Here is a 23,160-nt window from a genome sequence, read left to right as displayed (position 1 = left end):
AAAATTTGAAGCACTATAAGAATGAGAAACATACACTTGTTTGGAACACCCAAACCTCAAAGAAAATATATTCACACATTAAACAGCTCAGGAAAACTTATTCCTGAAAATGAGACATTACCTTTTAGAATAAGTAGAAAGTAGATACTGAATGAATTAACCAGAATAGATTATTTGCATTTGTGATGATGAGAATTCATATAAAATAATAAAATGATATCTTGGAGTAAAGTCCATTGTAAGTCTTATCTAGATGTCATCATTGTGTGTGTGTATGTGTACACACTGTAAATACTATATAGAAAGGGTAGGACTTAGGTGAAAGTCCTACAACATTTAGGGAGCATTGCACAATTAAACTTAGTTAATAATAATCAATGATAATGGCACAGAATTTGTTTCAACAGAAATTCTAGTGTTCTTTACCAATGGAAATAATTTCCAGATATGGACCATGACAATGAGATCCACTGTTGAGTTAGATGAAAATCTGCTGTAGATTTCTTCATGTTAAAGGAGCCACATATAGCTTCTTTATTTAGTATATAATAAACTGAAATTATTTTGAAGAACTGAATCTTTAGTCTATAAAAAGGGGATTTATTAAATATTTAGTGAAATAATTAAAACAAGATTAAATTTTATAGTTAATGACTTTAGTGTGCTTGTTAATGATCTGAAATAATACATGGCCAATGGCAAGTGATAAGCAATAAAATCTAGGAATGATGTCCCCTCAAAATTAGCACTTAAAAATAGATCATCATTGAAATCAAGGCTTTTTCTGAGAAGTGAGTTATTCTACAGTATTTCCAAATATCCAGAAGGAATTGTTTGCTTGCAGATAATCTAGAGATGCAACAAAATTTAGAACTTGCTAAAACTGGATGAAATGGTTGGATTTCTTCATGTCATCTAATCTACGAGAATTTAAACTAATGTCTCATATTAAGGGTTTCCAATGTTTTTTGAAGTTCACAATATGTAGTTCAAGAATTAAAAAAAAATAAATATATAAAGGATACATGGGAGTAGTTAGATGATTCCATTTGGACACATGTAGTCAAATAAGGTAATACAATTTCAGAAATGGAGGAGACCTTAGTGGGTATTTCAACAATTAATTTTATAGACAAGAAAACTGAGGGCCAGAGAAGTTAACTAACATTTGAGTCAGTTTGCCCCATGCTCAGCAGAATGTACATTGATCATAGTGACTTTTCTATTTATCACATACTACATACAACAACAACAAAATCTCACCCTGTATAAAGGCTATGAAACAGTTCTAAAGAGCATTTGAACAGAAGTAGTTTCCTGCATAGACTGTTGTACCCAGTGGTGATGCTTGTCCTAGTTCTCACGTAATGCACTAGGGTGGAGACTAGTTTTCACTCCCCCAACTCCCAGGCATGTCCCTATGCAAACACTATTGCTCACCTTGGCTATTTTGTGTATGTAGATTTGCAATTAAGCATGAGATTTCAGGAATCTAGATTTAAGGAATGAAGAACATAGGGTAAACATCTGAGCATTTAGGATATCATAATAGTTAAATTGTAGGTATGGAGCAAGGATAAAAATGATGTTTTGTGTAAGTAGAAACTGGGAAGACATCGTTTCGGAACTGTGAGGATATCCAAGAAACGATTAATTTAACTGGTAATCGACCATCTAGGTTAGTGACATAGTGGAAGGTGCTGATACCACTAGACGAACAAATAAGAAAAAGCTGGCCACCTTTTTAGGCTCTCCCAATCATTTAAGTCAAGGTTTACATAACCATTTCTTTAGAATAGGAGTTTCTCTTAAGAAAATTAGAATTAAGCATACCTGAATTCAAATCCCTTTTCTCACTTCAATTCTTTGTGGAAATTTGGAAAATCCTTTTGGGTAAATGTTGGTATTTTAAGAATAAGTCTTCCATAAGTATGATATATTCCAAACAAAAACTTATAGCATATATTATAGCAAATACCCATGTATTTGCCATCCATGTTTGGCAAATGTTTAAGTTTTTTCAATATTTGGTTGGGAATTACTTACAATAAAATAAAATGCTATTCCTCCCTAATTTAATTCATTTGCTAACCTAATTTAATTCATAGCTAAAGTTACCCTGGAGTTGCTATATATCCATTCCATGCATGAGTTCACACATATTTTTATTATGGTAAAAAAACAAAAAATAAAACTTATCATATTAACCATATTTAGGTATACATTTCAATAGTGTTAAATATATTCACTTTAGTGTCAAACAGATCATAACTATTTCATCTTGCAAATCTGAAACTTTATACTTATTAAGCAAAAACACCCTTTCCTCCTTCCCCAGCTCATAGTAACCACCATTCTACTTTCTATGAATTTGGCTATTCTTCCTGTAAGTGGAATAGTATAGTATTTGTCTTTTTGTGACTGGCTTATTTCACTTAGGATTATAACTTCAAGGTTCATCCAAGTTGTATAATGTGACAGAATTTCCTTCCTTTTTAAGAATGAATAATATTCCATTATACATATATATCACGTTTTGTTTATCTACTCATCCCTCCATGAACATAGGGGTGTTTCCACCTCTTGGCTACTCTGAATAATGCTGGTTATGCAAATATCTCTTTAAGACCCTTTTTTCACTTCTTTTGGATATATACATAGAAATAGTATTGTTGGGTCTATTTATAATTTTCTGAGGAACTGCCACATTATCTCCCATAGCAGTTGCACCATTTTTTAATCTTGCCATCAATGCAAAAGGGTACCAATGTAACCATTTGTTTAGAATAGGAGTTTCTCTTAAGAAAATTAGAATTAAGCAGACCTCAAGGGACCTCAAGTAATCAAAACCATTTTTAAAAAAGAACAACAACAAAAAACCTCACAAACAAATGTAATGGAAACACAGGAACAAACCCATGATTGAAGGACTTACTATCATTAAGATGTGCATAAAATTCAAAGTAATCTACAGATTCAGCACAATCCCTATCAAAATCCCACTCGCACTTTTGTTTGTCCATTTGAAACAGAGAAATTCTCCCTGAAACTCATATGGAATCAAAATTAGAGGGCTCATATTTTCTCTTGTTCCAGAGGCTATAGTTCTGCCCATCAACAAGAACAGGGGACTTCTAAAGAGGTGATTCAAAGGCTACATTCCATGTATTCTCTGTCCAGAGTTGTAATTCACTTGTTAATTTCTGAGATCTTCTGGTGCCATCTTCAAAGTCTGAATTACTTCATTCCAGTGGAGGGTGTGAACTCAAGGACAAGTAACTCTGCCTAGAAGAAAAGTAATCCTCTTTCCCCTGAGATTAGTGAGGGGGAGAGATTAGAGAGGAGGAGGGAGAGAGGATGAGAAAGCAACATGTTCATTTTAAAAATAAGTCACAGTTGCAGAGCAGCAAGCGCTAATTCAAAGCACTTTGACCACTGTTACATTATGAGGTTGACTATTTGAAATATCTTAGTTAAGTGAGATTTTACAGGGTTAACCTTTTCTATGACTTGCTATTTCACCTAGCATAATGTCCTCCAGGTTCATCCATATATTGGTGCACAGAGCAGGTGACTTTTTCGTTATCAGTTAGAGGAGGGGGATGTGTCCTAAAGATATTAACATTCCATTCCCCTTTGAACCAGCTTTCATCTTCTCAACCAGAGAAGATTCATCTATCTACACTAACTGCCTGACCTTGTCTTGCTTCAGTAGAACCCAGGACTTTGCATATGCTAGGTAATCACTCTACCACTGACTCCACCCCATTTTCTCCCATTCTGTAGGTTGTCTTTTCACTCTTTACTAAGGAAACTTTTAAGTGTGGTATAATCACACTTGTCCATTTTTGCTTCTGTTAACAGTTCTTTGGTGTCATAACAAAGAAGTCATTGCCAGAAAATTTTCTTTGTTTTGTCTAAAAATTTTATAATTTCAATTTTTTTAAAATCTTTAATTCATTTTGAACTTTTACCTATTTTTTGAGTGAACCTGGGAGGACATTATGCTAGGTGAAATAGCAAGTCATAGAAAAGGTTAACACTGTAAAATCCCACTTAACTAAGATATTTCAAATAGTCAGTTTGCCAGTTTTCTAAACATTGTTTGTTGAAGAGACTATTATTTCTCTATTGTATAGTCTTGATGTCCTCATTTATCTTTTTTCATCCTTTGTTTTAAGTCGATGGTGTTCATTTAAGTCTCTTAGAGGCATCAGATAGTTGGCTCATTTTTCTTTTTTACAATCCTTTCCATCATTCATTCTATATTTTTTGATTAGGGAGTTTAATCCATATATATTTAAAGTAATTATTGACAGAGAAGGACTTACTATTGCAAATTTGTTGTTTTCTGACCGTCATGTAGTTCTTGTCCCTCTTTTACTCTCTTGCTGTCTTCCTGTGTGTTTTGACTTTGGTATTGATATGGTTTGGTTCATTTCTCTTTTTCTCTTGTGTCTTTTGTAGGTATTTTCTCTTTTGTTACCATGGCACTTACATACAATATTTCATTCTTATCATTATCTATTTGAAACTGATAAAAGTGTAAATTACATATGAAAATGTATAATTTTACTTCTCCCCCTTTGTTTTTTATGTTATTGATGTCACAGTTTACATATTTTTATCTTTTAATTTGTATTGATTAACATATTTTTATATTTATAATTATTTTCAGTGCTTTTGTCTTTAACCTCTATGCTGGAATTCAAAGTGATTTATCTACCAACATTAAAATTTATTTTATTCTGTACTTCTCTACTTATTCACATTTAGTAGTAAGTTTTATACATTCATATGCTTTTTGTTTTGTTTTGTTTTGTTTTGTAGTACCAGTGATTGAACCTAAGGCCTTGCACATGCTACGCAAGTGCTCTACTACTGAGCTACAATCTCCAGCCCTTTTCAAAATTTTATGGACACAGGTTATGGCTAAGTTGCCCTTGCTGGCCTTAAACTTGTGATGCCTGCCTTAGCCACCCAAGTAGCTGAGTTTCATATGGTTTTGTAATACTTTTCTGCCATTTCAAGTTGAAGAACTTTCTTTAACAGTTTTTTGGTAAAGCAGGTCTGCTGGTGATGAACTGTCTTGGCTTTTGTTTGACAAAGTTTTGCATTTTTATTTTTTATTTTTCATTTCTGAGGGATGGTTTTGCCAAGCATAATATTATTGATTGGCAGGGGTTTTGTTTGTTTGTTTTTCAAGGACTTTGAATATAATATACCATTCAATTCTGGTTTGTAATGTTTCTTATAAGAAACGCACTGATCATTTTATGTGGCTCCCTTGTATGTGACGAATCATTTTCTTTTGCTTCTTCCACAATTTTCCTTTTGTCTTTTTTTTTTGTCCAAAATATCATTTTATTCTTTAATGGAAGAAAACATTGATATTCGAATGAAGGAATCATGTTTAAAAAACTACATTTAAGAAACAGCCTCCAAGAACATTCAAGAAGCAGTCAGAGGGAGGGAAAACAGCCCAGTTTTCTTCATAATATTATGTGAGAGAATACAATCCAATTTACTGGCTACAACAATTCATAGAATTTTTCAATGTTTTCTTGAGATGCAAAAGCTCACTGTTGCAGTGTTTTCAAATAACCAATCAAGTTACTTCTTGGTTATAAAGGCCACTGGTAGACTAGTCTGATTGTAAAGAATGTTCCTTCACTGCTGGAACAATCCGTTCACTCCCAGGAAAAGAAAATGATCTGAAGCTTGGGCTGTGACTCTCACAATTCATCTTTCTCCAAGTCACCAAGCTCCACATTGCTGAGGTCAATGTCATCCTCTACAGGAAGCTCACCATCTCTGCCGTCCCTGGACTCTCTTGCAGTGATAGCAGGAAAGGTATCACCTCCCACTGGTGCTGTGGAACCATGGCTGAAAGACAGCTCCCTGAGAAACTCATTAATGCTTTGCTCACTGAAAGACCTTTTGAGAAGAGCAAATTTCATCTTGCGTGAAATTTGGCTGCCATGGCAGGTTTTCCAAGCCCTCCAATACCCAGCACATTCTCAAGTTCATATTGGGCCCAGCTTCTGTCCGCAGCCATCCCCACATTTTCTTCTTGGTCAGTCAACTTGAGAGGAACTTCCAAGTAAGAATTTCTGCCTGTAGCTCCTGTGTCCAGGATGTGGGGAAGCACAACCACAATGCAGAGCTGGTGCTCCTACACGTCCTCCTGGCAAAGTCCTCATTGATTATTTCAAGCAGTTCAGGAGGTGGGGCATTATCAGAAAACAAATTGAGGGCCCGAGACACTATGTCAGATCTTGTCCATCATAATCCACAGGAGACTCATCCTTCTGAAATATCTTGATTGTAGAAATCCCCTAATTCCATCTGGGCTGGCTAGAACATGATTCACAGAACCTGATTCATAGTGGCATCCACAGCACCAGCTTCGCTTTTCCTTTGGTTTGCTCCTTTGCTTCTGTAGCTGCAGCAGCCCACTCAGGCTCTAGGTTCTTGCAGTGTCCACACCAAGGGGCAAAAAACAACCATCCACACATTTTCACTGTCAAAGACATTCTTAGCTGTCCTCTGTCACCTCAATCACATCCTTCTTACTATCACTTCTGTCTTGTTTTCCAGAACCATATCCACCACTCTTTTCCCCCAGATGATCCTTCATTAGCTGGGGCAGAGGACTGTGGGCAGCATCCACAATGGCTTCACCAGTTCTGCCACCCTGATAATCCTCTGATCTGTTTTTGTTGGATCCAAAAATCTTGATGGTAGGAAATCCCTGAACACCACGCTGACCTCCTAGGGACTGATGTTTATCTGCAGCAACTGCAGCAACTTTTACGACATCTTTTAATGCAGTTGCTGCTTTCTTCCATTATGGTGTTAACCTTTGGCAATGACCACACCGTGGAGCACAGAATTCTGCAAGCTACAAACTTACTCGGAATAACTTCTCTGTCGAAATTAGATGGAGATAATTCAATGATATCGTCGATAGAGGAATACAGACCATTCACTGCTAGAAAGAAGGTATAGCTCACCAGATGGAGCCCCAGGCGAGCCATGCCAAGTTGCAGTCAGTCTCTCAGTCGCGCCACTGCCTCAATTCTTCCTCTGCACCCACACGCTCAGGTCCCGCCCTTGGCCGTTCTGTCTGTGGTGGGATGTCCCATAGGGGCCTTTTCTTTCTGTCTTTGACTTTAGACAGTTTTGATCACAGTGTGTTTTGCTGTGGTTCTTTTTGGTTTTATCCTAGTTGGAGTTTTCTGAGCTTGTTCAATCTGTATGTCCATTTCTTTCCTCAGATATGGGAATTTGGGTGCCATTATTCCTTGTAATAAGTTCTAGGTTCCTTTTTCTTTTTTCTGTTTCTGTTGCCATCATAATATACATATTGTTGTTTGATAGCGTCCATATATCCCTTAAGCTCTCCTCATTTTTCTTCATTATATTTGCTTTTTGTTGTTGGTTAATTCTCCTGTGGAACTCTTGTAATTAATTTCTCAGCTCACTATGTATTTCAATTCCAAAGTTTCTGTTCGGTTCTTTTTTATAGTTTCTTTTTGTTGATGTTCTCATTTTGATCATAATACTCCTGATTTCATTTAGTTGTCTCTGTTCTCTTTTACCTCATTGAACACATTGACAGTTTTTAAAATTCTTTCTCAGGTAGCTCATATATCTGCTTTTCTTTAGGGTCTGTTTCAGGAGTTTTATTTCACTCCTTTGATTGGGTCATGTTTCTCTGTATGCTTTCTTATTTTATGGTGGGATTTGGGCATGTGAAAAACAACCACCTCTCTCAGTCATTGCCTACTGGCTTCATGCAGGGAGACTTCACCAACCAGCATGACTTCAAGACTCTTCATTCAAGAGTCTCTTACACTTTTTCTGATTTCTTTCCCTGGTGTTTAACTACAGAACTACAGAACTACAGCTCTAATGTGATACTTGCCTTATTAAATACAATTAGTCATATCAATTGTACAAAATAATGGGATTCATTGTGATAATTTCATACATGCATGTAATTTACTTTGATCTTATCAACCCTCCCTGTTCCCTTCTTTTGTCCACTCTCCTTGGTCCCCTTCCTCCCTAATATTCCCTGTCCTATTTCTGCCCTCCCACAGATTCTTATCTTTCTGAATCTGGCTTATTTTGCTTAACATGATGATATCTAGTTCTATCTATTTTCAGACAAATGCCATAATATCATTCTTCTTTTTTGGGGGGGACCAGGGGTACCGCTTGAACTCAGGGGCACTCAACCACTGAACCATATCCCCAGCCCTATTTTGTATTTTATTTAGAGACAAGGTCTTGCTGAGTTGCTTAGTATCTTGCTGTTGCTGAGGCTGGCTTTGAACTCTCGATCCTCCTGTATCAGCCTCCAGAGCCACTGGGATTACAGGCATGGGCTACCATGCCAGACAATATCATTTTTCTTTATGCCTGAGTAATATGCCATTTTGTATATATGCCACATTATATAGGCACCTAGGCTGATTCGATAACTCAGCTATTGTGAATGGTGCTTCCGTAAACATGGGAATGCAGGTATCTCTATTGTATGCTGACTTTTTTTTAAAATGTGTTTTTTGACACAATACCTTTATTTTATTTATTTATTTTTCATGTGGTGCTAAGGATCTGTATACTGACTTTGAATCCTATTATATACCCAGGAGTGATATAGCTAGATTATGTGGTAGATCTACTTTTAATTTACCGAGCAAACTCCATACTGTTTTCCATAGTAGCTGGCTAACTTACATTCCCACCAACAGTATGTAAGTTTCCTTTTTTCCTCCATTCTTGCCACCATTTCTTCTTTTTTTGTTTTCTTGGTAATAATCAGTCTTGCTGGGGTTAGATGGAATCTCAATGTAGTTTGGTTTTCATGTCTCTGATAGCAAAGATGTTGAGTATTTTTTCATATATTTATCAACCATTTGTGCCCCTTTTTTTGTAAAGTATTTGCTCACTTCTTTTGCCCATTTATTAATGGATTATTAGGTTTTTTGTTACATTTTTGAGTTCTTTATGTATTCTGGATATTAATTCTCTGTCAGATGACAGGTAAAGATTTTCTCATATTCTGTAGGTTGTCTCTTCATTCCATTGATTATTTCCTTTGCTGTACAGAGGACTTTTAATTTGATGTAATCCCATTTGTCAATTCTTTGTATTATTTCCTGCACTGTTGGAATCCTGTTCAGGAAATCACTGCCTATCCTTTTTTCTTGAAGTGTTGTAGTAGTTTCAAAGCTTCAGGTCTTATGTTAAGATCTTTGATCCATTTTGAGTTGATTACTGATAACTATATCCATTCTACAAAAATCAATCTCAAAAAAATTTGGTGATCAAAAGAATTTAAATATATTGAGTGCATTAAAGTTGCATTCTTTTAAACTGAAAATATATTTTCATTCTATTGAGTAAGAATCTCTGGAATGGGACTTGCCAAACTATATTTTTATAGCCTTTCAGCATTACCTGGAGCTAGTTGGAAATGAATACTTTAGGTCTTACTCCTAATCCACTGAATCAGAGTCTGCATTTTAACAATATCCCCAGGTGATTAGTATGCACTTTAAAATTTGGGCAACTCTGGTTTATGTAATTCTAATGATCTTCCAGGTGTGAGAACCAGTTCTTTTAAACATAGTATTCATCAGAAGTTTGTTCGCTAGGTCCATCTGCAGCAGAATCATTTATTGAATTGATAGAAGTTGAGGCCCTAGAATCTACATTTTATTAAACCCTCCCCCCAAGTGATTCTTAAGCCACCTGAGGTTTGAAAAAGACTTTCTAAGCCACAGGAATTATTGCATCACTCTTAAGCATTATTCTCAGTGTGAATGTCACAGTATCAGCATTAGTATCACCTGATGTTATGGTTTGGCCCATATGTGAAAGGCTTGATTGCCAGCCAGTGGTGCTACTCGTTGGTGGTTGACCCTTTAGGAGGCGGGGCCTAGTTGGAAGAAGTTGGGTCATTGGGGGTGTGCCCTGGAAGGGGCTATCAGGACCCTGGCCCCCTCCTCCTGTTCTCTTTGTTTACTAGCTGACATGAAATGAGCAGTATTGCTCCACCAAATACTCTCATCCTGATGTTCTGTCTTGACAACGGTGCAAAAACCATAGGACAACTGACCATGGACTGAATCCTCTGAGACTATGTGCCAAAATGAATTTTTCCTTCTCTTATTTATTTCAGGCATTTTATCCCAGCTATGTAAAGCCGACTAACATGCCCTGAAACTTAAAAATGCACATTCTCAGGTGTTACTTCAGACCTACTGAATCAGAAACTCTAGGGATGGAGCCTGGCAATCTGTGTATTAGCAAGTCTTCTTTGATATTGTTATGCACACTAATGTTGGAGAATGACAGTTTTAAGGTATAAACAATGTACCTAGAAAAGGCTAATATAAGATTATTAGCTTACAAAATGGGTTTGTTCTGTTGCTGACATGAAAGGGTCACTTTGTTTTCCAAATATTCTTAGTTCAGCTAAAAATTCTTTAAAATATCTTGCATCTTATTCATGCTTTTATAGGAAAATATACTGGTTGTCATGTTTACATTTCTTTAATTTTATTTAAATTTCAGTTTAAAACAAACATCCTCATGTATCTAATCAATGCTCCAATATTCAATTGCATAGAATATAGCACATAACCCATTTCTGTTCTACTGTTTTACCATTATGGATGAGTGACAAGTGTAGCTCTTTCAAATCATATGCAAGTGACTGGTAGCCCACCTGTACCTGTTGTCTACCAACTGTTTAGTTGTCACAGGCATAACAGCCTGTCTGACAGCCTGAATTGATGCAGTGTTAATGAAAAGGAACACCTGGGCAGAACAGAGTATCAGACTCTTGCCCCATCAGTTGAAACAGCTGTGGTCTACAGCCTGCCAAGAAAAGGTCAAGGAGGGCAAGCAAGCTTTGCAGAGAGAAAAAAGTAAAAACAGCACAAAACTTATGTTTCTCTAAGTAAGCTGACCCCACTGGATGTAAGCGAATTGTCTATAAAAGGGCCCAAGAGATGTCTCTGGAGATCAGGTTTAGAAAGAAATGCAATGCTTTAAAGAAATGAAATATGTTTCTGAGGAGAAAAGGTCTTTATCTATGTTCCCTCTGTGTAGGCAGCTATGACATCATAATGATACATATACTGTACTACTTTCAAAGTTTTGTAGAATTCTTGCTCTTCCACATTGGTGCATAGATGGAGAGCTGCAAGTTTGCTTTGTTGAATTATGTGGCTGATAGCTAGCATTGTACTTATTATTCTGAGTGATGGATGTACCTGTGAGGAAATATATTATTTGGAAATTTGATAGAAAACTGAATGTGCAGCAGTGTGAAGTGGGCTAAATATGGCTGTTAAATGAAAAGGGAATGAATGGTAAGATATTCCATGTTGTAAAACTTGATGCATGTGCATTGAGAAAAAATTAGAAGGAAATAAGGGTAGATGATGATAATAGTTTTGTTTGGGTGGGATGATTGTTTATTTAGTCTTTCTGCCTTTATGGTTTTCCAAGTTCCCTTTAATGGAATGTATGACTAAGTATTACTTTTATAATTTAAAGGATGATTTAGTTTTGTTTGAAAAGGAAGACAAAATATAAACATTTCACTATTACTAAAGGAAGTCCAGTGCCTTTGCTAATGTAGTCTGATCTTAGAACAATTGGCATGGGATGTTAGAAATGCATCCAAGAACTACTGAATCAGAATCTTCAATATTACTTGATTCCCGGGTCATGTCAACGCACAGAAACTTCAGAGAAACACTGAGGGCATTAGTCTTGGGAAAGACAGTAACGCATGCTAATATATTAAATTCCTATATCAGGCTTTACATTCAACAGATTTCAGCATGTTCAAGGTTGGGCCTACTTGAAAATTCTATTTTCATTTCAATCTATTTAATTTAAATGTTACCTCCACATTGACAAGCCTAAGTAAAGGAAATTAAGAGTCTATGCTAGATAAAAATTTATTGAGGGAAAATGAGAACAAATGTGGATTCTTACTCAGTTTTCTTTCTCATTAACATGACTTTAGATTGCAGAGGTGCAGCACCTGGAAATAGGTGAAAATGATGGTGAATGTATGTAAATGGCAGGAATTCCCATGATGCCATCCTTTCTGTAGTTGCAAGGAAAATAGCTCCATGAAAGCTTAGATTGTAATTATTACAGCTGGTGGGTTTTCTAAAGCCACAGCCATTCAAAAATCATTTGTAATTGCTGGTATACTTTTTTTTAAATTGTATTATTATTGTATACAAATGGGATACATGTTGTTTCTCTATTTGTACATGGAGTCAAGGCATACCATTTGTGTAATCATAAATTTACATAGGGCAATGTTGTTTGATTCATTCTGTTATTTTTTCCCTTGCCCCCACCCCTCCCACGCCTCTTTTCCCTCTATAGAGTCCTTCTTTCCTCCATTCTTACCACCCTCCTTATCCCTAACCCTAAACCTAACCCTAACCCTAACCCTAACCCTAACCCTAATGCTAACCCCTCCCACGCCCCATTATATGTCCTCATCCGCTTATCAGCGAGATCATTCATCCTTCAGGTTTTTGAGATTGGCTCATCTCACTTAGCATGATATTCTCCAATTTCATCCATTTGCCTGCAAATGCCATAATTTTATCATTCTTCATTGCGGAGTAATATTCCATTGTATACATATATGCCACAGTTTCTTTAGCCATTCATCAACTGAAGGGCATCTAGGTTGGTTCCACAATCTGGTTATGGTGAATTGAGCAGCTATGAACATTGATGTGGCTGTATCTCTGTAGTATGCTGATTTTAAGTCCTTTGGGTATAGGCCAAGGAGTGGGATAGCTGGGTCAAATGGTGTTTCCATTCCAAGCTTTCTGAGGAATCTCCATACTGCTTTCCAGAGTGGCTGCACTAATTTGCAACCCCACCAGCAATGTATGAGTGTACCTTTTTCCCCACATCCTCGCCAACACCTATTGTTGCTTGTGTTCTTGATAATCGTCATTCTAATTGGGGTGAGATGAAATCTTAGGGTAGTTTTGATTTGCATTTCTCTTATTACTAGAGATGTTGAACATTTTTTCATATATCTGTTGATTGCTTGTACATCTTCTTCTGTGAAGTGTCTGTTCATTTCCTTAGCCCATTTGTTGATTGGATTATTTGTATTCTTCGTGTAGAGTTTTTGAGTTCTTTATAGATTCTGGAAATTAGCGCTCTATCTGAAGTATGAGTGGCAAAGATATTCTCCCACTCTGTAGGCTCTCTCTTCATATTACTGAGAGTTTCCTTTGCTGAGAGAAAGCTTTTTAGTTTGAATGTATCCCAGTTGTTGATTCTTGCTTTTATTTCTTGTGCTATGGGAGTCCTGTTAAGGAAGTCTGATCCTAAGCCAACAAGTTGAAGGTTTGGACCTACATTTTCTTCTATAAGATGCAGTGTCTCTGGTCTGATTCTGAGTTCCTTGATCCATTTTGAGTTGAGTTTTGTGTAGGGTGAAAGATAGGGGTTTAATTTCATTCTGTTGCATATGGTTTTCCAGTTTTCCCAGCACCATTTGTTTTTTTTTTTTTTTTTTTTTTGTAATTATATTATTATTTTTTTTTTTTAATTTCAGAATTCATATTTTTTTTTTTAATTTATTTTTTTTACGTTTACATAGGGTAATGATGTTTATTATATTTTTCCCCTCCCCCCCACCCCTCCCACCCCTCCCACCCCTCTTTTCCCTCTACACAGTCCTTCTTTCCTTCATTCTTACTGCTCTCCTTAGCCTAACTCTAAACCTAACCCTAAACCTAATGCTAGCCCCTCCCACCCCCATTATATGTCCTCATCCGCTTATCAGCGAGATCATTTGTCCTTTAGTTTTTTGAGATTGGCTTATCTCACTTAGCATGATATTCTCCAATTTCGACCATTTGCCTACAAATGCCATAATTTTATCATTCTTCATTGCGGAGTAATATTCCATTGTATAAATATGCCACAGTTTCTTTATCCATTCATCAACTGAAGGGCATCTAGGTTGGTTCCACAATCTGGCTATGGTGAATTGAGCAGCAATGAACATTGATGTGGCTGTATCTCTGTAGTATGCTGATTTTAAGTCCTTTGGGTATAGGCCAAGGAGTGGGATAGCTGGGTCAAATGGTGTTTCCATTCCAAGCTTTCTGAGGAATCTCCACACTGCTTTCCAGAGTGGTTGCACTAATTTGCAACCCCACTAGCAATGTATGAGTGTTCCTTTTTCACCACATCCTCGCCAACACCTATTGTTGCTTGTATTCTTGATAATCGCCATTCTAATTGGGGTGAGATGAAATCTTAGGGTAGTTTTGATTTGCATTTCCCTTATTACTAGGGATGTTGAACATTTTTTCATATATCTGGTGATTACTTGTACATCTTCTTCTGTGAAGTGTCTGTTCATTTCCTTAGCCCATTTGTTGATTGGATTATTTGTATTCTTCGTGTAGAGTTTTTTGAGTTCTTTATAGATTCTGGAAATTAGCGCTCTATCTGAGGTATGGTTGGCAAAGATATTCTCCCACTCTGTAGGCTCTCTCTTCACATTGCTGATAGTTTCCTTTGCTGAGAGAAAGCTTTTTAGTTTGAATCTATCCCAGTTGTTTATTCTTGCTTTTATTTCTTGTGCTATGGGAGTCCTGTTAAGGAAATCTGATCCTGAGCCAACAAGTTGAAGATTTGGACCTACTTTTTCTTCTATAACATGCAGGGTCTCTGGTCTGATTCCGAGGTCCTTGATCCATTTTGAGTTGAGTTTTGTGTAGGGTGAGAGATAGGGGTTTAGTTTCATTCTATTGCATATAGTTTTCCAGTTTTCCCAGCACCATTTGTTGAAGAGGCTATCTTTTCTCCATTGCATATTTTTGGAACCTTTGTCTAGTATGAGAAAATTGTATTTATTTGGTTTTGTGTCCATGTACTCTATTCTGTACCATTGATCTACCTTCTATTTTGGTACCAATACCATGCCGTTTTTGTTACTATTGCTTTGTAGTAGAGTTGAAGATCTGGTATTGAGATACCCCCTGCTTCGCTCTTTCTACTGAGGATTGCTTTAGCTATTCTGGGTTTCTTATTCTTCCAGATGAATTTCATAATTGCTTGCTCTATTTCTGCAAGGTACATCATTGGGATTTTAATTGGAATTGCATTGAATCTGTATAGCACTTTAGGTAGTATGGCTATTTTGACAATATTAATTCTGCCTATCCAAGAACATGGGAGATCTTTCCATCTTCTAAGGTTTTCTTGAATTTCTTTCTTTAGTGTTCTGTAGTTCTCATTGTAGAGGTCTTTCACCTCTTTTGTGAGATTGATTCCCAAGTATTTTATTTTTTTTGAGGCTATTGTGAATGGGGTAGTTTTCCTAATTTCTCTTTCTGAAGATTCATCACTTATGTATAAAAATGCATTGGATTTATGAGCATTGATCTTGTAACCTGCTACTTTACTGAATTCACTTATGAGTTCTAAAAGTTTTCTGGTGGAATTTCCAGGTTAATCTAAATATATAATCATGTCATCAGCGAACAGGGATAGTTTGAGTCCTTCTTTTCCTATTCGTATCCCTTTAATTTCTTTGGTTTGTCTAATTGTTCTGGCTAGAGTCTCAAGGACGATGTTGAATAGAAGTGGTGAAAGAGGGCATCCCTGCGTTGTTCCAGTTTTTAGGGGGAATGCTTTCAGTTTTTCACCATTTAGAATGATATTGGCCATGGGCTTAGCGTAGATGGCCTTTACAATGTTAAGGAATGTTCCCACTACCCCAATTTTTTCTAGTGTTTTGAGCATGAAGGGGTGTTGTATTTTATCGAATGCTTTTTCTGCATCTATTGAAATAATCATGTGATTCTTTAAGTCTGTTGATATGGTGAATGATATTTATTGATTTCCAAATGTTGAACCAACCTTGCATCCCTGGGATAAAACCCACTGATCATGGTGCACTATCTTTTTAATATATTGTTGTATGCGATTTGCTAAAATTTTGTTGAGAATTTTTGTGTGGATGTTCATTAAGGATATTGGTCTGAAATTTTCTTTCCTCGATGTGTCTCTGTCTGGTTTAGGTATCAGGGTGATATTGGCTTCATAGAAAGAGTTTGGGAGGGTTCCCTCCTCTTCTATTTCATGGAATACTTTGAGGAGTATTGGAATGAGCTCTTCTTTAAAGGTTTTGTAGAACTCGGCTGAGAACCCATCTGGTCCCGGACTTTTCTTTGTTGGTAGGCTTTTGATGACCTCTTCTATTTCATTGCTTGAAATTGATTTATTTAAGTTGTGTATGTCCTCCTTGTTCAGTTTAGGTAATTCATATCATATGTCTCTAGAAACTTGTTGATGTCTTCGAGGTTTTCTGTTTTGTTGGAGTATAGATTTTCAAAATAGCTTCTAATTATGTTTTGTATTTCGCTCGTGTCTGTTGTGATATTTCCTTGTTCATTCCGAATTTTAGTAATTTGAGTTTTCTCCCTCTTTCTCTTTGTTAGTGTGGCTAAGGGTTTATCAATTTTGTTTATTTTTTCAAAGAACCAACTATTTATTTTGTTAATTTTTCCGATTGTTTCTTTTGTTTCAATTTCGTTGATTTCAGCTCTGATTTTAACTATTTCCTGTCTTCTACTACTTTTGGTATTGGTCTGCTCTTCTTTTTCTAGGTCTTTGAGCTGTAGTGTTAAGTCGTTTATTTGTTGATTTCTACTTCTTTTGTTGAATGTGCCCCATGAAATAAATCTTCCTCTAAGTACTGCTTTCATAGTGTCCCAGAGATTTTGATATGATGTGTCTTTGTTCTCGTTTACTTCTAAGAATTTTTTATTTCCCTCCTGATGTCTTCTGTTATCCATTCATCATATAATAGTGTATTATTTAATCTCCAGGTATTGGAAAAGTTTCTGTTTTTTATTCTGTCATTTATTTCTAATTTCAATCCATTATGATTTGATAGAGTACAAGGTATTATCTCTGTCTTCTTGTATTTGCTAACAGTAGCTTTGTGGCATAAAATATGGTCTATTTTAGAGAAGGATCCATGTGCTGCTGAGAAGAAAGTGTATTTGTTCTTTGTTGGATGGTATATTCTATATATGTTGGTTAAGTCTAAATTGTTGATTGTGTTATTGAGATCTATGGTTTCTTTATTCAATTTTTGTTTGGAAGATCTATCCAGTGGTGAGAGAGGTGTGTTAAAATTGCCTAGTATTATTGTGCTGTGGTCTATTTGATTTCTGGAATTGAGAAGGATTTGTTTGATGTATGTGGATGAGCCAATGTTCGGGGCATCGATATTTATGATTGTTATGTCTTGCTGATTTATGTTTCCCTTAAGCAGCATGTAATGTCCTTCTTTATCCCTTCTGACTAGTTTTGGCTTGAAGTCCACATTATCTGAAATGAGGATAGATACTCCAGCTTTTTTGCTGTCTCCGTGTGCATGGTATGTTTTTTCCCATCCTTTCACCTTTAGTCTATCGGTATCTCTTCCTATGAGATGGGTCTCTTGCAGGCAGCATATTGTTGGATTTTTCTTTTTAATCCAATCTGCCAGTCTATGTCTTTTGATTGATGAGTTCAGGCCATTAACATTTAGGGTTACTATTGTGATATGATTTGTATTCCCAGTCATTTGACTCAGTTTTGTTTTTTGACATGATTTGGTTTCTCCTTTATTTGGCTATTCCTTTAGGCTAGTTCTTCCCGTTACTGATTTGCATCGTTGTTTTTCATCTCTTCCTCATGGAATATTTTGCTGAGAATGTTCTGTAATGCTGGTTTTCTTTTTGTAAATTCCTTTAGCTTTTGTTTATCATGGAAGGATCTTATTTCGTCGTCAAATCTGAAAGTAAGTTTTGCTGGGTATAAGATTCTTGGTTGGCATCCATTTTCTTTCAGGACTTGGTAAATGTTGTTCCAGACCCTTCTAGCTTTTAGGGTCTGGATTGAAAAATCTGCTGATATTCTTATTGGTTTCCCTCTGAATGTAATTTGATTCTTTTCTCTCGCGGCCTTTAAAATTCTGTCTTTATTTTGTATGTTAGGTATTTTCATAATAATGTGCCTTGGTGTGGGTCTGTTGTAATTTTGCATATTTAGAGTCCTATAAGCCTCTTGTACTTGGTTTTCCATTTCATTCTTCAGATTTGGGAAATTTTCTGATATTATTTCATTGAATAGATTGCTCATTCCTTTGGTTTGTTTCTCTAAGCCTTCCTCAATCCCAATAATTCTTAAATTTGGCCTTTTCATGATATCCCATAATTCTTGTAGATTCTGTTGATGATTTCTTACCATCTCTGTTTTTTCAACTTTGTTTTCAAGATTAAATATTTTGTCTTCAATGTCTGAGGTTCTGTCTTCCAGGTGTTCTATCCTATTGGTTATGCTTTCTATGGAGTTTTTAACTTGGTTTATTGTTTCCTTCATTTCAAGGATTTCAGTTTGTTTTTTTTTTCAGTATCTCTAACTCTTTATTGAAATGATCTCTTGTTTCCCGTATTTGGTCTTTTAACTGTTGATTGGTGCGATCATTTAATGCCTGCATTTGCTCTTTCATCTCCTCCTTCCATGCCTGCATTTGCTCTTTCATCTCCTCATTTGCTTCCCTGATTGTTTTAATTATGTACATTCTGAACTCCCTTTCTGACATTTCTTCTGCTGTGCTGTCATTGGGTTTTATTGATATAGTATCTAGGTTTGTTTGGGACATTTTCTTCCCTTGTTTTCTCATATTGGTCAGATGTCAGTGGGACCCTGAGATATTGCAGATGTCCTCTATTGGCTTATAGTGTTTCTGTAGATTTCCAGTATATCACCTCCCAACCTTCAGTAGCCTGAAGTCTTGGAGGAACTTGATAATGCAGTGCTTCCAAAGAAAGCTGCACCTAGCCCCCTACTGGTTCCAGGGCTTGGAGCTGGCTCTGTGCAGCAAGACTCTCACTGGTTCCAGGGTTTGGAGCTGGCTCTGTGCAGCAAGGCTCTCACTGGGGAGCCTGCACCACGCAGCTGGCCTTGTGGGAGGAGCCCACCGCCGGAGCGTGCAAGGCTACCTGGGGAAGACTCTAGCCGCCCCTATCCGTGCCTGCCGCCCAAGCCGAGCTTCACCCAGTGGGGGAGACTTACCCCGTGGCTCTATTTTAGTCCGAGTCTCTCAATGCCTCCCCTTCTTGAGTCCTGGGTTCTGGAGCAACTAGAGATGCAGTCACCCTCTAGTCTGCCATCTTGGATCACCCCGTGGAAAGAGCCTGCGGTCAGAGGGGGCAGGGCCGCCTGGAGAAGTCTCTGACTGCCCTGCCCTGATCCCAGAGGCTGCTTGCGGGTCGAAGCTCTCCGTTGGCTCGAGGACTTGTGGCTGGCTCTGTGTAGAAAGGCTCTCACTGGGCGGTCTGCTCTGAGAAGCTAGCCTTGAAAGGCGCCTCCCGCCAGAGGGGGCCGGGCTGCTTGGGGAAGTCCCTGGTTGCCCTGTCCTGGTCCCTGAAGCTGCTTGCGGGCCGGAGCACGCTGCGCTGGCTCCGGGACTTGAAGCTGGTTCTGATCAGAAAGGCTCTCACTGGGGGGCCTGCCCTGAGAACCTGGAGAAGCTGGCCGTGTGGGAGGGGCCCACCACCGGAGTGCACAGGGCTGCCTGGGGAAGACTCTAGCTGCCCTGCCCTGCTCTGATAAGCCACCTCTATCGGGACCTGCCGCCCAGGCCGAGCTTCACCCGGTGGGCGAGACTCACCCGTGGTTCTATTTTAGTCCAAGTCTCTCAATGCCTCCCCTTCTTGAGTCCTGGGTTCTGGAGTGACTGGAGATGTAGTCACCCTCTAGTCTGCCATCTTGGATCGCCCGCTGGTATACTTTTTATCAAAGTGTGAACCACAGCACACTCAGACTCCTGGTTTTTATATGTTTCATGCTTCTATTCTTTCCCTTTTTTTGCTCTTCTATAAACTGCTATAAAATAGAATGTTTCATTTTTATCCAAAATTATTTTATTCAGTAAGAACTTCAGAGTAATACATAATATACACTTTATTCTCTTTTATTTTTATTTATTATTTTGTTACTGGAGTTTGAACCCAGGGGTGCCTTACCACTGAGCTATAGCCCTAGCCCTTTTTATTTTATTTTATTTTTTTATTTTGAGGCAGGGTCTGGCTAAATTGCTGAGGGTCTCACTAAGTTACTGAGGCTGGCCTTGAACTTGTGATCCTTCTGCTTTAGCCTCCCAAGTTGCTGAGATTATAGATGTGCACCATGGTGCCTGGTTCACATTATATGTATTTAAAAGAGCCCAGTTAACAGATGAATTAAAAATTCCCATAGGTTGTTCCCAAAAAAGGTGCATTGATATTTCTTTTTTCCTAAATAGTGATTTACATCACTTCCTCTCCCCCATCCCTCCAGTCTGTGTGTGTGTGAGGTGGGGGGGGGCGGGCGGAGAGAGAAGAGAGAAACAGAGGGAAAGCAGCATGATGTGTAGTTTCTCCAATTTGCATGTGAACCACCTGGAATCTTGTTAAAATGCAGATTCTGAATATTTAGCAAGGTTGAAGTGAAAAGAACTCAGCTTAGGAGGCAAAAATACACCTAGCCCAGTCAATTGATCTTGAGTAAATTATTTTAATTCTATAATTACTTTAATTTGTGAATTTCTTCATCTATATAATGGGGCTAAATATTGTGCAGATTTAAAAAAAATGTTTGCAAAGCACTTGGCACCTGGAGAAACTCAATAAACAGTATTCATTGTATTATTGCCTTGGAGTAGATGGGCTGGCATATACAGTACATTGAAGGAAAAGAAGTGTCAAATGAAAAGGCTGACATATGTCACAATGTGAAATCTCAAGCTTGCTTATGTCTGGCCCTTTTCAACTCCTTTGATGCAGGGATTGCCCCCTGGGTCAAGAACTGACAGAGAACAATGGGATGCTAATATCATTTGAGCATTCCCAACTTCAGGTCAGAATAACTTGCCTGGATTGCATCACTGTCAGTTTTTATCATTTTTTTTTCAGCCTCATAGCAATGGATAATAGTACCTACCCTTTTGAACTTCACTGTTTCTCAAATTCCTTTTTAAGATTTTTATAAGAATTGAAATTCTCCCTACAGCTATGTTACCCAAATCTGCCTTGCAGTTCCAAAAATGCTCCAAGAACCTCTACAGGGTCTTGGGTTTATCTCAGTCACTGGAGAAAACCTGTTTTTTTAGGTCTGCCAATAAAAATATTGGTATAATTTTAACAGATTTCTTAGTCAAATATTTCCAGTCCCTGGTCACACATTCAGGTCCCCATGGAAAATCCCCTGCACATATACAAAATAATTCACTCAGGTACCCTCTACTTATATTATTATACTACAATGATAATATTATTATACTAGAATGATACCAGATAAGGATTAGAAAGCAAATTTCAGCCTTGAGTATAGATGGTGTGTCTCGTTTTCCATAGTCACTTACACCTATATATAACTCAGTTTCATGTAATTTCTGATTGATTTACTTATATGAAGTTATCATTTAGTGTGTAATTATAGTATATTCATTCAAAATGTATAAAGGCTTAATAGTCATTGTAAACATCACTAATATTTTCAATACTAATAGAATTGCTATTGCTTTATTAGTTATCATGAATATTAATAATAATTGCATGATACCTCCTCTATGAACTATTCAAAATGAGTATATTTTTAATGATATTGTTGATGTAGTTACTGTTTTCAAAAGATATTCTCAGTCATTAACAATTTTATTATGATATTTTATTATTATATGGTATGTGTTGGCCAAAAAATATTTGGTGAGCATCTACTACATTTAAGATCCAGACTAGATACTAGGTACTAAGGATTCAAAGTGATATGAAAATCTGCTTCTAAGGAATTTATGATCATGGTTTTAATTTTGTTTAACCTCTTGGAAACTGGCCTTTCAATATGGATAACATGTTAAATAACAACCTGATATTGTACACATTCAATGTCTAACAAGTCATACAGGTAAAGAATATCACCAGAGTTCTGAGAGGGAAATATTAATTACAAGTGAGTGGGCAGGGCTTGGTGGATGAAACCATACTTGCAGTGGTCTTATATACTTGAAGAAGATGAAAAAGGTACAAAATTTGTATTATATGTGGCTATACCAGGAACCACATTCAGATCAGTTTAGCTGAATCACATATAAACTACAGATATTCAGATACTCCACTGAATTCCATCTAAAAATACCCATACCATGTGTGAGATCCTGGGTTTGATCTCTAATGCCTAAATAAATAAATAAAAATACCTGTAGCAAATGTTGATTAACTTTCGTCCCATGTTTTCCCTAACAAATAATAGCCAGTTTTAGCCAAGTGCGGCCTCACAAGCCTGTAATACCAGCAAGTCGGGACCAACCTCAACAACTTAGCTAGACCCTGTCTCAAAATAAAAAGGGCTGGGGATGTGACTCAGTGGCAAAGAGCTCCTGGGTTCAATCCCCAGTATCAAAATAATAATAATAAAAAGCCAGATTTTATGCACTTGCATGTAAAGCAAGTGGCACATATATGAGTTTTAGTAACCACCTCAGGAACACACCCTGAAAGTTTTAGATATAATATTTTGAATGGATTGATTTCATTTTCATGATTTACCAGGGACAGACCTCTCTTGCCATGAATTGGAAGCTTTTGGAGCAGGCGTTTTTCCTGACTGAAAACACCAAATTAAAGTTTGATTTCAGTGGGGTCTAGTCAATCCAAGACCCAAGGAAATATAACATTTTCTGTGAAAACTTCCCTGACCTGCAGTCTGGGAGAGAAAGGAGGTGAGAAAAGAAAGGAGGACACAGGGATAGGGTAAGGAGACGTTCATGTACCTATGAGACATAAGTCAACATAACTGTGGGACGAGTACATGGATTATACTAGGATAGGTGATACTCAAACGAGGGTTGTGTTGCATGTAGGGACACAGTATACTGTGCCTACATTAAGATGGGTGAAGTGTTTAAATGAAAACCCAAGAGGAAGCTTCTCAAAAGGGCAAAGTGATAGATACTGATACTGTAGTGAACTTTCCTATAATCAGTCTCTCCCCATAGTTTACAAGTGTTGATTCCTTTATTGATTATTC

At 37.2% G+C, this 23,160-nt stretch overlaps 1 pseudogene; it reads right to left on the bottom strand.

Annotated features, from left to right (window-relative positions):
- Positions 1-5,735: 5,735 nt before the first annotated feature.
- On the bottom strand, positions 5,736-7,040 carry LOC124972372 (protein disulfide-isomerase A6-like; annotated as a pseudogene).
- Between the last annotated feature and the right edge of the window lie 16,120 nt (positions 7,041-23,160).

This window comes from Sciurus carolinensis, chromosome X (genome assembly GCF_902686445.1).
Source record: "Sciurus carolinensis chromosome X, mSciCar1.2, whole genome shotgun sequence".
NCBI classification, from domain to species: Eukaryota; Metazoa; Chordata; class Mammalia; order Rodentia; family Sciuridae; genus Sciurus; species Sciurus carolinensis.
The sequence above is the reverse complement of the archived record's forward strand: the minus strand, read 5'-3'. Positions and strand labels throughout refer to the sequence as shown.